Here is a 13,040-nt window from a genome sequence, read left to right as displayed (position 1 = left end):
ACTGGGTTATCTGAGTCCACACTGTCATATAATCCAGTTCAATGTGGATTTTATACAGCTGTGTGGAAGGAACATCAGTGTTTTGAATTTCAGCTCCTACAATTCCCAACAGCTGGTAAGCTGGTTGGAACTTCTGGGAGTTGACGTCCCAAACACCTGGAGGATCAAAGTTTGAGAGCCACTGTTCTACACAGCTCTTCAGATAGAGCATGGATGGGGACTCCATCTCCAGATGTGGGCTGGATTTTCCCTAGTCACCATCTGTACTGGATGATATCAGGAAGAAAAAGCATATCTTGAACCAGAGCTTTCGCAGAAGACCCCAGTTGTTCCAAAGTACTGCCTCTGTTATCATGCCTATGAGTGTTCTTTGTGATACCACTGGCCCCTTACCGGTTGCACACAATTTTGCTTCCATAATACCGTTCTCTCAGGGGAAAAGGCAAAAGGGGAACAAAGCTGGATGCACTCAGCTGATGCTTCAAGAGACAGCTGAGTCTGTGCTTATGTGCCTACATCTGCACATGTGGAGGCTGTCTACAGAGCTTTGGCTGGATGCCACACTGTGTATGAGGGCACTGGGAACAAACCCACTCTTCCCCTCAATGGACACAACAACTGAGTATGTGATTGTTGTCTAAACAGGAAGCTTGGGTTATATTGTTCAGCAGTAAAAGGTGTAATGCTCTTTGAAATTATAGAATGGCTTATAACCCAAAGAGCTGTAATTAATGTGTGTGCTACTGAGTTAGAAACATCAAAACAACAGAGCAAGGCAGCCATGAAGGGTTGCTCAAGAAACTTGCACTTTCATCTTCACCACATAACCCGAATAGCAAGAAAGAAAAGAAGGATTGTGGGAAAGGGTGTCCAGCAGGGATAGAAAGAGCAGCTCTCTCAAGTTGACCACTGCTAAAACAGATCTGTTTATCAACTTGTGTAAGCTGTGGTGGGGAATGGGTGGACCACTGTGAAGTCTTGGCTCTGCCTTCTCCTCTCCTCTGCTTTAGTTCCCCCTGTTTATAGACCTTCCCAATAGTGTAGTGACTTTCCTTTGTATTAGTTTTTGGGCGGAGCTTAAAATTCCCCCATAGGCCAGTCTTAGTTGGTCTATTCCATTTCCCTGTATGGAGCTCTCATGCTGGGCTCCTCCAAGCAATCCAAACAGGCATTCTTAGCATCTGCTGCAATTAGCAGTATTATTATACCAACAGTCCAAAGGACAACAGAAGCTTTTGGCCAGCCTAGGCTTCACAGGTGAGAAGATTAAGACAGTTTGTAAGCAACAAATTATAATCCATCACTTTGCATCAGGGGCAGAAGACTCCAGAAAGACGACTGCAACCAGCAAAATCTCCTTTTGTAATGTATTGTTCAAGTTATGTTATAGTCCTGAGTGGAGTTAACCCTTTATTCATCCTGTTTTCAGTAAATTCATTTGGTTATCTTTTCACCTTGCCTAAAGTGCCTCTGTCCGTTAAGGGCCTTAATCTTAACAGAAGGTATCAGAAAGCCCCCGAGTAAAGCCGGACAAAATAGTTTTCCCAAAGGCTCAGGCGTGCCATCACAACTATGGACTGCATGAAGCACACATGTACACCTGGACACTGCTGAAGCCCTTGGAACATGACTCATTAAAAAAAACAACAGATTATTGGCGGGCCAAAAAACTCAACTGATTTGTGTTGGCCCCAAATTGCCTCCAAGGAGTGCAAAACCGTTTCCAAACTTGGCATATTTGATAACCAGAATCCCTACAACACTCCGAACCTTGCCCTAATGGCTGAAAACGAGTTCTTAACAAAAATGGAAATGACATCATGCCACTTTCAGTTTGGCAAAACAAATGAGTGCCAGAACATGCTGTTGGGAATTTGCTCTCTGCCTCCCGCTTCATTTAAACTATCCTTCCTCAACTTGTCACTCTGTAGATAAGAAACCCCATATTCCTATCCTGGTCATGTTGACTAGAATGATGGGAGTTTTAGTCCAACACATCTGGATGGCACCAGTTTAGAGGAAGCAGCTTTAAACTTAAATCCTTGTGAAATCTGATGTTGCCAGTATTTTTGATAGTCTGTTTCCCATATACCCATGTCTTGCCCATCTGAAGATTTTCTGTGATGAGTACATAAATACCTAGCTGCAATGTTTCTATGCAGATTTCCTTTTACCTTGCTATTGTTCCTCTGCTTCATTCTCCGCATCTTTGAGCAAATTAGTTTGTGAAGTAGTTTGCACATGGATTTGTTTCTTTTGCAAAGTTCCTATATGCCATGAGGCGTATGTTGCTTACTACCTCTTCATAAAGGCTCAGTTGCTGAGCACACAGTGGGAGGCATAGAGCATACCATATCGCTATGTAAATAAACTCATTTGTCCAATTTTGCACGGGAGACAGCCGTTATTCTCACTGTCAGATAAAGAGGTGTTAGGTTGACAAGTCCTCTCAGCTTCTTTGCTTGTGAAAAGGACTGCTTCTTCACATAGCACACAGTGGAATTGCCGCCACCAGATATAGAGATGTCTGGAAACCTAAAAAAAAGACTATCATATTCATGGTACTAGAGATGGGACTGTCCCTCATAAACCTAGCCAGCCAGGTGAGTGGTTAAAGGTGATAGATGTTACAATACCAGACTTCGGAAAAATTGCTGATTGCAAACTTTTAATTGGAGCGGTTTTGCCATTTGGAATTTATTGTTGTTCAGGGTAAGACAAAGATTTCCCCGCTGTTTTCAAATGGGGAAAAGTGTGTAATGTACTGGACTGATAGAACAGGATATTTTTTAAAACATGCACGCCCATGTTTGCATAGAAGCAGAGGAATGATTCATTAGAAAAGAGCTAAAGTGCAAAGCGTATGGGCCCATATGTTCAGGCATGCTGCATGGTCAGGAGGATGCCTATAAGCCCAATGACTACAGAGGCTTGGAACTAGGCAAAGCTTGGGGCTACAGCTCCTAGACTTCCTCAGCCCTCAAGATTATGGGGAGCAACCTGGTTGGGAGAATTTGGTTGCCATGGTCCTGAAAGTAAGTTTTCTGAGCTTTGATTGGGAAAGCTGCATTCCAAAGTTCTCTCTGTGGTGAACTGTGGGCCCTTCCACATGGCCCTATGTCCCAGAATATCAAAGCAAAATATCATGGGATTTTCCGCTTGATATTCTGGGATATAGGGCTGTGCGGAAGAGCCCTTAGTGTCTGGCTCTGGATAAGACTGTCTCAGGCCTCTTCCACACAGCTATATAAAATCCACATTGAACTGGATTATATGGCATTGTGGACAAAGGCAATGTTTACCCTTGGAAATAATTATCTGGTCACCAAGAGGAGAGAGGACCTTGGCATCTTGTGAATAACTCTAAACTATAGAATAATAATAATAATAATAATAATAATAATAATAATAATAATACTTTTTAATATTCTGCCTTATTTCCCCGGGGGACTCAGGGCTGATTCCAACTTACAAAAAGGCAAACATTCAATGCCTTTTCAGTGCAATCCTCTGCTTTGCCTGTCCAGAAGTGAAATTCACTGTGTTTCATAACTACATATAGGGTGACAGACTCACTCTACAAAGAGCTTTATAATATTCAAAATTTGATCATTGACTTTATTGTTCCACTACCATAGGTCGAGGACTGAGGGTCCTTCCACACAGCCATATAACCCAGAATAACAAGGCAGATAATCCACACAATCTGCTTTGAACTGGATTATTTGAGTCCACACTGCCATATGATCCAGATCAATGTGGATTTTATACAGCTGTGTGGAAAGAGGCTGAGACATTTTTATCCAGAGCTAGACACTAAGTTCACCACAGAGAAAACTTTGGAATGCAGCTTTCCTGATCAAAGCTCAGAAAACTTACTTTCAGGACCACGGCAACCGGATTCTCCCAACCAGGTTGTTACCCACAATCTTGAGGACTGAGGAAAACTAGGAACTGTAGCCCCAACCTTTGCCTCTATAGTCATTGGGCTTATCTGCATCCTCCTGAACATACGGGCCTATGCGCTTTGCACCTGAACTCTCTTCTATTGAACCATTCCTTTAAAAAAGATTCTATCAGTCCAGTACATTCCACACCTTTTCCCCTGCATATGTCGGGGGCTTTTGCTCACAATCATCCTTTCCCAGCTTTTTGGCCCCTGCATCCTGTTGTGTGTGTTTTTGTAATAAAAAGAAAACACATTTCCCTGAAGCAGTCATCCCCATCTTTAGTGCTCTCCCCCTTTCCTGTTTCCTCGCAATGACCCACTTTCCCAGCAGAGGTCATGTTTCCCACATTGGGTGGGTCAAATTTCCCCCATTACTTTGAAGCCTCTCTCTGCCCGCTTTGTGCCTCTCACTTTGGAGGACCCACCCAGTGGCAAAGGGTGGGGGGAGAGTGGAGGGATGCAGAGAAAGAGAGTGAGAGGCTGGGATGGGGAAGCAGCAAAAGAAGGGCCTGGCTCTATTGTTTCTGCCCCATCAGCACATGTATTGCTCACACAGCAGAGAGCCCCAGCAGGCTGCCACTTGGGATCAGCAGATTGGAATGCTGTGAGCTTGCAGAGTGTGGTTTCAGCGAGACGTTATCTAATGAAGGAGGAGGAGGAGGGTGGATTAAGCCAAACCCACAGCACCAGCTTTCAATTAAACCAAAAGAATGTGCTGCCTCTCTGTCCGATGGAGAGAATAAATAAATATTTATTGGTCGGGGCCAATAACTCTTATGTAGTGTTATGAAACATCAGCAAAGACTAATTCCTAATCCAAAGGATCATGATTTTGCCAGTACTTTAAAAAGCAGTGGCCACTTATTTTAGCCATGGAGGCAAAGAAGTACAGCCATCCTGTTGTATCCATTGATTCTGCAACCACAAAGTCAATCACCCACAGCTTGAAAAAAAATTAAATTCCAAAAAGCAAACTTTGATTTTGCCATTTTATATAAGGGATGCAATTTTACTATGCTATTGTATATAATGGATCTTGAGCATCCACAGATTTTGGTACCCACAAGTGGAACCAAATCCCATTGGAAACTAATCTCTCATTGTAATCATCTGTCAATCAATACTACCAATTGTTACATTCAATATACATTACATAATAGCATTATTGTTGCTACATATCTTCAAGTGACTTATGGTGAGCCTTTCCTAGGGTTTACTTGGCAAGTTTTATCCAAACGAGATTTGTCACTATCTTCCTTTGAGGTTGAGAGAGCATGGTTTGTTCAAGGTGGATTCCTATGGCTGAGGCCCCTTCTACACTGTCATATAATCCAGGTGATCAAAGCAGATAACTCATATTATCTGTTTTGAAATGGGCTATATGAGTCTACAGTACCAGATAATCCAGTTCAAATCATATAATCTTGATTTTATATGTTAGTGTAGAACATAGAAGGGACCTAAGGCAAAGGTGTTGAATAATTCTGCCCTTTCTCGTTCCATGCCTTCCACAGGGAAGCTCACAAAAAAAGAGTAGGCTGTTATAGTTTTCATTTTTAACCACTGTCAAGTCATCTTCAGTTTAGGGCAGTGATATGAACAAAAGACTTCCAAGAGAATGCTGTTGTTTCTGGTCCTCCTTAGGTCATGCAGATTCAAAGTTATCGCTGCTTTGACTGATTTTGTCCACTTGTAACATGGTCTCCCTCTTTTCCTACTGCCTGCTAAGGGCCCTTCCACACAGCCATAAAACCCAGAATATGAAGGCAGATAATCCACAATATCTGCTTTGAACTGGGTTATCTGAATCCACACTACCATATAACCCAGTTGAAAGCATATAATGTGGGATTTTTTTACAGCTGTGTGGGAGGAGCCTGACTTGCCAAGCATTATTGTCTTTTCTAATGAGTCACCTCAATTTAAAGGTAAAGGTTTCCCTTGACATTAAATCTAGTCATGTCTGACTCTGGGGTGCTCATCTCCATATCTAAGTTGAAGAGCTGGCATTGTCCGTAGATACCTCCAAGGTCATGTGGCCAGCATGACTGCATTGAGCACCATTACTTTCCCGCTGAAGTGGTAACTATTGATCTACTCACATTTCCATGTTTTCAAAGTGCTAGGTTGGCAGAAGGTGGGGCTAACAGCGGGAGCTCACCCTACTCCTCAGATTTGAACTGCTGATCTTCTGGTCAGCAAGTTCAGCAGCTCAGCAGTTTAACCCGCTGCACCACCAGGGGGGCATACAATGTATAGATGCTGAAAATAAAAGAATTTGATCTGATTCATTTGAAGCCAGGATCCAGTGCTCTCTTAAGCCATAAAAACCCATTCTGATATTTGGTAAATTCTGCACTTCAACAATATATAGAGGGGTCACCGGCAGCCCAATAGAGCTATACAATAAAATGGAAATAAAAAGGCGACTTGTCTAAAAATGTATTGCATGGACAAAACAAGCAATGTGACTATAATGATGATATGGTGCTGATGAGGATGCAGAAAAATATTTTTAATACCAGAAAAAAAATGTAAATAGATAAGCACTTTGGAGAAGACAAGGATACAATCAATGACATACGTTGTTTGTTATTTATATTGTTTGATGTGTTATTATTTGTTTATTTTATTTATTGTATGTTACAGTTATTTATTTATGCTGTGAGCCACCCCGAGTTCTATGGGGAAATGGGGCAGGGTACAAATAAAGATGATGATGATGACTGCCTCACCCCCCAAAATTATCACAGTTCAGATAAGAAGGGAAGAATAGATACCCAGCAGAATGATAACTACAGATCAATAAAATGCTCTCCTCAATACCAACGAGAATGACACTTTGCAGACTATGGAATAGCCACGTTCCCATCAAGAGAGTAAAGAAAAAAGAGGACAATAATTCCCTTCAGAATTTTCTGACCGTTAAAGTTTGCGATTTCATCCCCAAACAATGTTGTTTAGTGCCACTAGGACTTACAGTGAAAAAGAAAATGCAACCAAAGGGTGGACTGCAATCAACAATAAACAAAAAAATACAAAACAGTGTCCAGATATGGTCTTTCCTGAAAGTATTTCGATGTGAAGGTAACCAATTTATGTGCAATTGGGTGTACTCAGAAGAGCTGAGCCGTGAAGAGTATTATCAAATTTATGCCTGACAGGTTATTGGTTCTAAGCACCTTTTGGAAAAGTAATTGTGCATATTGAATCATTCTTTTAGGAGCTCTAAAATGGCTGGAGGAGGCAAAAAGCTAGCTACCCTTGTTTTCTATCTCTGCAATTTACTCTGTCCACAATCCTTCGAAAGAAGAAGTGCAAAATCTGGATAAAATTCACTACAAGGATCATGTTTAGAGCAGCATCACTTTTTATACATTGCCCAAAAAAGAAGAAAATGTGGTGCATGACCTTTTGAAAGTACAGAAGATTTTTACAAAAAGGGACATGCTAATCCATAAGGAGCACTACAGTGGGATTTTGGTATCCCATGGGGTTTTGTTCCAGAGTCTGCCCCCTCCCCCAGATAACAAAACCCGTAGATGCTCAAGTCCCATTAGATACAATGGCAAAACCAAGGTTTGCTTTTTGGATTGAGGGGGGATATTTTCAAGCTTTGGATAGTCGAATCCGTGGATGAAGAATCCATGGATATAGAAGGCAGACAACTGTACATCTCTCCATGATAGATAAAGCTGTGCTCAGATAACTTCTACACCTGATCCAACTGCTGTACAGATGCTCACTGTCAATGAACAACCTCAAAATCTTTCTTGTAGATCTTTATCTTGAAATCAGAATGGGATTGGATAGACTTTCAAACAGAGATTGCCCCCAAAGGCTTGGTCATCTGGAAAATAGAACATGTGGGTAGAAATGGGGAAGGAACAGAGCTATTCCTGATTCCCAGGAAACGGTCATCAGTGGCCCAAAGGGTGACCACCTAGACTCTGTTCGTAATTGCTAGTCTAATTAATACAAGGACAGTAATTTATTTCACTACTTTCCCTGGATCTCATTAATACTTTGCCTTGATAATAACCTGAGACAGGGAGTTCCATGGATTGGTTATTCATTATTTGCAGCTATCTGTGTTGTAATTAAGTGTAGAAGTAAGATTGGGATTTATTTCATGTACTGAAAATTGAAAATGCTTTTTACCATTGAAATTTTTTCTGCCAGATGATATTATCTCTCAGTTTTTTGTTTACAGTATATGCAAAATAATAGTACACATGATTCCCCCCCTTTCTTATCCTCAGATCCCACCAGACATGCAGTATGTTGGAGCATACAAGGAATCAGTGACTGTGTTTGTGTAAACTCTAAAATAAGATGCATGAAGTTGATTGTATGGGCAATGCCCAGGGAGCAAGCTGAGCCTGAGACTTTTGGTTACTGTTACATTTTTGTTCAGGCTTGAACTATGCAGATGCAGAGAGAAGGTGAGAAAAGCAGAGAGAGACAGAGTTTGGAGTGTGCTCCTGCTTCATGAGCTGCTGAAGGGGTTTATCCACATGGTCAAAGAAAGACCATTTTAAATCTCTCATAAAAAGACATGTGAGTTGATGCAACTGATCACACTGTACATATGTTGTTCTGAACTACGAAGACTAAACTACTTGTTCTTTACTGTTCACCTGTGTGGCATATTTTCTTTCTCTGTGAAGGCAGGGTGTGCTGATCAAATATGAACTACAAGTGGTTTATTTTACATTACGCTACACAGTATACACTAGAAGAAAATCTGAAAGCCATGCTGACTGGAGAATTCTGGGAGATGCAGCTCAAAAAAGTTCTGCCCATTACTAGATGGGGATTTTCATACTAGTCTCCAGAGTTGTAATCTTCAAATGCACCACAACCTGCCTTGGGTTCCTAAACTAGCCAGTGTTGAGGCAAATAAAATTCAGTTGCAAATCTGGTTTGCCTCTGCTAATGCAACTGAGCGGGTGTATCTTGTCCTTTCCCTCAGACTGGCTTTTGTTTCCTAAATAAAGTGTTACTCTGTCATCTATAAATCAGAAAAATAAATATTATGCTTAGTACAGGAAAGGTGCACAGTTGGTTTTCACTGGCCGTGTTTTTGGCACTTTTAGCCAAGACTTGCTACAAAATGTTCAGGTTAAACACCCTTTGCAACAATGAAAGCTGTTTCCACTCCATTGCAGTCACATTCCTAAGTGGCTAGACAAACCAGACATACATGGGTAGTCATAAGACAGTGGTTTGCTCTCCAACGAATTGAATCTGGATGCCTTTGACCTCGGTATGGTCTCCCTCCCCCATGACTGGGTTTCACATTCAATATGGTGAAGAGATCTGGTTTTCAAATGAGATCATTGTTTCCAACATCATGCTGTCCCAAGCACTTTCTGTGGAAAACATTGCATGGTTCAGATCCACTCTAGGTGAATGTTTATATTGTGACTCAATACATGCAGTTTCTGGACAGCTCAGAGAACTTCAGGCAAATGTATACGTTTATACTGGTGCTAATAAGAGGCTGTGGGAGATATTTAGATCCACCAGTTTGACATCACTTTAACTGCCATGGTTCAATGCTATGGAAATATAGGAGTTATGGTTCTACAAGGTCTTTAGCCTTCTATGCCAAAAGGGCTGGTTCCTCATTAAACTACAAATCCCATGATTCCATAGCATTGAGCCATGGCAGTGGAACCCCTGGTGGCGGAATGGGTTAAATCCTTGTGCTGGCAGGACTGCTGACTGACAGGTCAGCAGTTCAAATCCGTTGAGCTCCCTCTGTCAGCTCCTGCTCTCCATATGAGGATATGAGAGAAGACTCACACAAGGATGGTAAAACATCAAAACATCCGGGCGTCCCCTGGGCAACATCCTTGCAGACAGCCAATTCTCTCGCACCAGAAGTAACTTGCAGTTTTTCAAGTCGCTCCTGACACACACACACACACAAAAGCCATGAAAATTAAATTACATTAATTCTACAGTGTAGAAGAGGCATCTGCAAACTATCACAAATTCAACACCGAATTGGTTTTCTTCCTTCCTCTTTGCCTTTGTAAAAATAAAAGCCTTGCCTGATGAAAGTATCTGGAATGTCAAAAGTTTGCCCCCCTTTTGCTTGGCATGAAAAAGGTGTCCCTCTCATAAGGATCCAAGGCTACTTCCAAAGATAAAGACATTTAGCATTGTTTTTGTATGAGTCGGGAGGACCAGATTTCTCATAGAAACAGCCCGAACCACATCAAAAGAATTACCCGGTGTTTTTTTAGGTGCAAGTCAGACCTGTGCAATCTTTTACTTCCGCAGCTCCTTGATCCTCCTGCTGATCCATCTGCTTTGCTTGTTCTCCCTCATCATCTCGTCCTCTTTTTAGGCAATAAATTCTACAGAATCTAGTGGAGAATGTGTTTTTGGCCTAGAATTCGTACCTAGATGGGCAGAGCCAAGTGGGAGAGGAAATGAAGGCTTCAAAGAATCTCAAAGGCAGAGATTGTATGTATCAAGAATAGGCAAAATATAGCCTGGAGGACACATACATGTCCTCCAACTGTCCTAATTAGACCTTTATCAATCCACTTATTCATCTCATTTTAAGTGTTTTTAAGTGTCAGGGGATTATTGAGGAAGAGCACACAAGGGAGGAGAGGCTGCAGCAATTTTCTTTTGCCTACTGGGAAGGGCAGGAGCCCCCGATGGCACAGTGGGTTAAACCGCTGAGCTGCTGAACTTGAAAGGTCGGCAATTTGAATCTGGGGAGTGGGGTGAGCTCCTGCTGTTAGTCCCAGCTTCTGCCAACCTAGCAGTTTGAAAACGAGCAAATGTGATTAGATCAATAAGTACCACTGTGGCAGGAAGGTAACGGCGCTCTATCCAGACATACTGGTTACATAACCTTGGAGGCATCTATGGACAACGCTGGCTCTTTGGCTTAGAAATGGAGGTAAACACCTCACCAATGCCTTAAATCAAGAAATAGTTTTCTAAGATCCACAGAGATACTCGCAGGAATACTTCAGCAGCACGAGTTCAAAAGTGGCAGGCGAAAACCCAGAACCTCAAACCATGGCTGATACCAAATGAAAGACTCTCCTGGGCACACAGAAAACTGGGCACCTTGGAAGGCACTGAACTCTGGCACCACGAGAGGCAGAGCCAACCTTAAGAAATGGGGCCACAAAGAGGAGGCACTCAAAGTGGCCAGCTACTGGTCAAAGGACATTTAGTATAATGCCAAGTTTTTTAAACGTTGTGTTTTTTCAAATACATTACCACTGTTCCCTTGGCTCACTTCTAATACGATTAAATAAACCAGAATTGGACACATCTAGACCTAATGTCAAGGGGAAACCTTTACCTTTACCGGGAAGGGCAAGGTTACTGAGTATAAGTAAATTGAGTGCAAGTCATTTTTACATCTTCAACTCAGGCCCCTTCTACACTGCCAGATAATACGGATTTTCAAAGTAGATAATCCACATTATCTGCTTTGAACGGGATTGTATGAGTCTACATTGTCATATTATCCAGTTCAAAAGAAATAATCTGAAGTTTAAATGGCCATGTAGAAGGGGCCTAGGATTTGCAGAATTATGGTAGTTATAGTCCAATTCACCGAGGAGGTACCATCCTGAATTTAGTATGTTGCATGGCAGTGAGAAAGAGACACTGTGACAATCCGGGGAAAGGCGTGGAAGAGGAAAAGCAGGTAAGGATTACATCAAAAAGGACAAAACATCTGGGAAATCAAGACTGAAGTTCCCTGTTGCCCTGGGGAAAGTGGGAACAGGTAGGGACAGTATGAAAATCTGTCAGAGCCGTGGGAAGAAGCAGGACTGGATTGGCAGGGGTATTGCAAGGGCAACCACACTCGGTAACACCTTTAGGGCAAGGTGTGATGCAACTGACAAACTGGAAGTCAGGTACTTGGCATATTTGGTTCACAGTATTTCGGGATCAAAGAAAATTTCATTCCCCCTTAAAGGAGTCTCTGCTAGCATTATTTTAAAGCAGCCACATATGTTGTGGGTATGTGTCAGGTAGGGGGAGGAATGCACACTGAAAACCAGTACTACCAAGTGTAGTATAGTGGCTAAAAGTATCACCCAGTCAGTTTTTTTTATAACTGGGAGCAACAACAGATTTATTTATAACCTGTCTTTCCTTTCAAACCTTGAAAATGAGAGGCAGTATCTTGTTCTTTCTCATCTCAAACAGAAAAAAACAACGGATGAGTCCTACTTTGCATAGACAGCAGTGTCTGCCATGTAGATCTTAGAAATGTTACTTTTGGGGAATTATCATTGCCAGAACCCTATAGGCCACATGTCCATTGCCGCTTGATGTCTATAATCCCTGACATGCCTCACAACTGTTCCAATTTGACTGAGTAAAATCCCACATTATCTGCTTTGAACTGGAATATATGGCCATGTGGACTCAGATAACCCAGTTCAAAGCAGATATTGTGGGATTTTCTGCCTTGATATTCTGAGTTATACGGTTGTGTGAAAGGTCCCTGAGGTCCTTTCTTCACTGCTCTTTATCCCAGAATCTTATCAGAGATTATCTACTTTGAACTGGATATGAGTCTACACTGCCAGCTAATCTGGGATAAGAACATAATCTAGGATCAGATCCTGGGAAATAGGGCAGTGTAGATTCAGCCTTATAACTGTCACACGGCCGCTGGAATCGCCTCTTCTACACTGCTGTATGTCCATTGCCGCTTAATGTCTATAATCTCTGGCATGCCTCACAACTGTTCCAATTTGACTGAGTAAAATCCCACATTATCTGCTTTGAATTGGATTATATGGTAGTGTAGACTTAAGTCAGTTCAAAGCAGATAATGTGGATTGTCTATTTGATAATATGGATTACACGGAAGCGTGGAAGGGGCCTATACTGCCATATAAAATCCAGATCATCTGCTTTGAACTGGATGATAGAGCAGTGTGGGCTCATATAATCCCGCAGTGTAGAAGGGGCCTCAATTCCAAGTGCAAGAGTAGTTTGTATTTAATTAACTCAGGGGAAGGATAAGAGAGAGCTAAATCTTGTCCTTCCCAAGCCCCTTCTACACTTCCATATAATCCAGATTATA

Source organism: Anolis sagrei, chromosome 4 (assembly GCF_037176765.1).
Source record: "Anolis sagrei isolate rAnoSag1 chromosome 4, rAnoSag1.mat, whole genome shotgun sequence".
NCBI lineage: Eukaryota > Metazoa > Chordata > Lepidosauria > Squamata > Dactyloidae > Anolis > Anolis sagrei.
The sequence above is the reverse complement of the archived record's forward strand: the minus strand, read 5'-3'. Positions refer to the sequence as shown.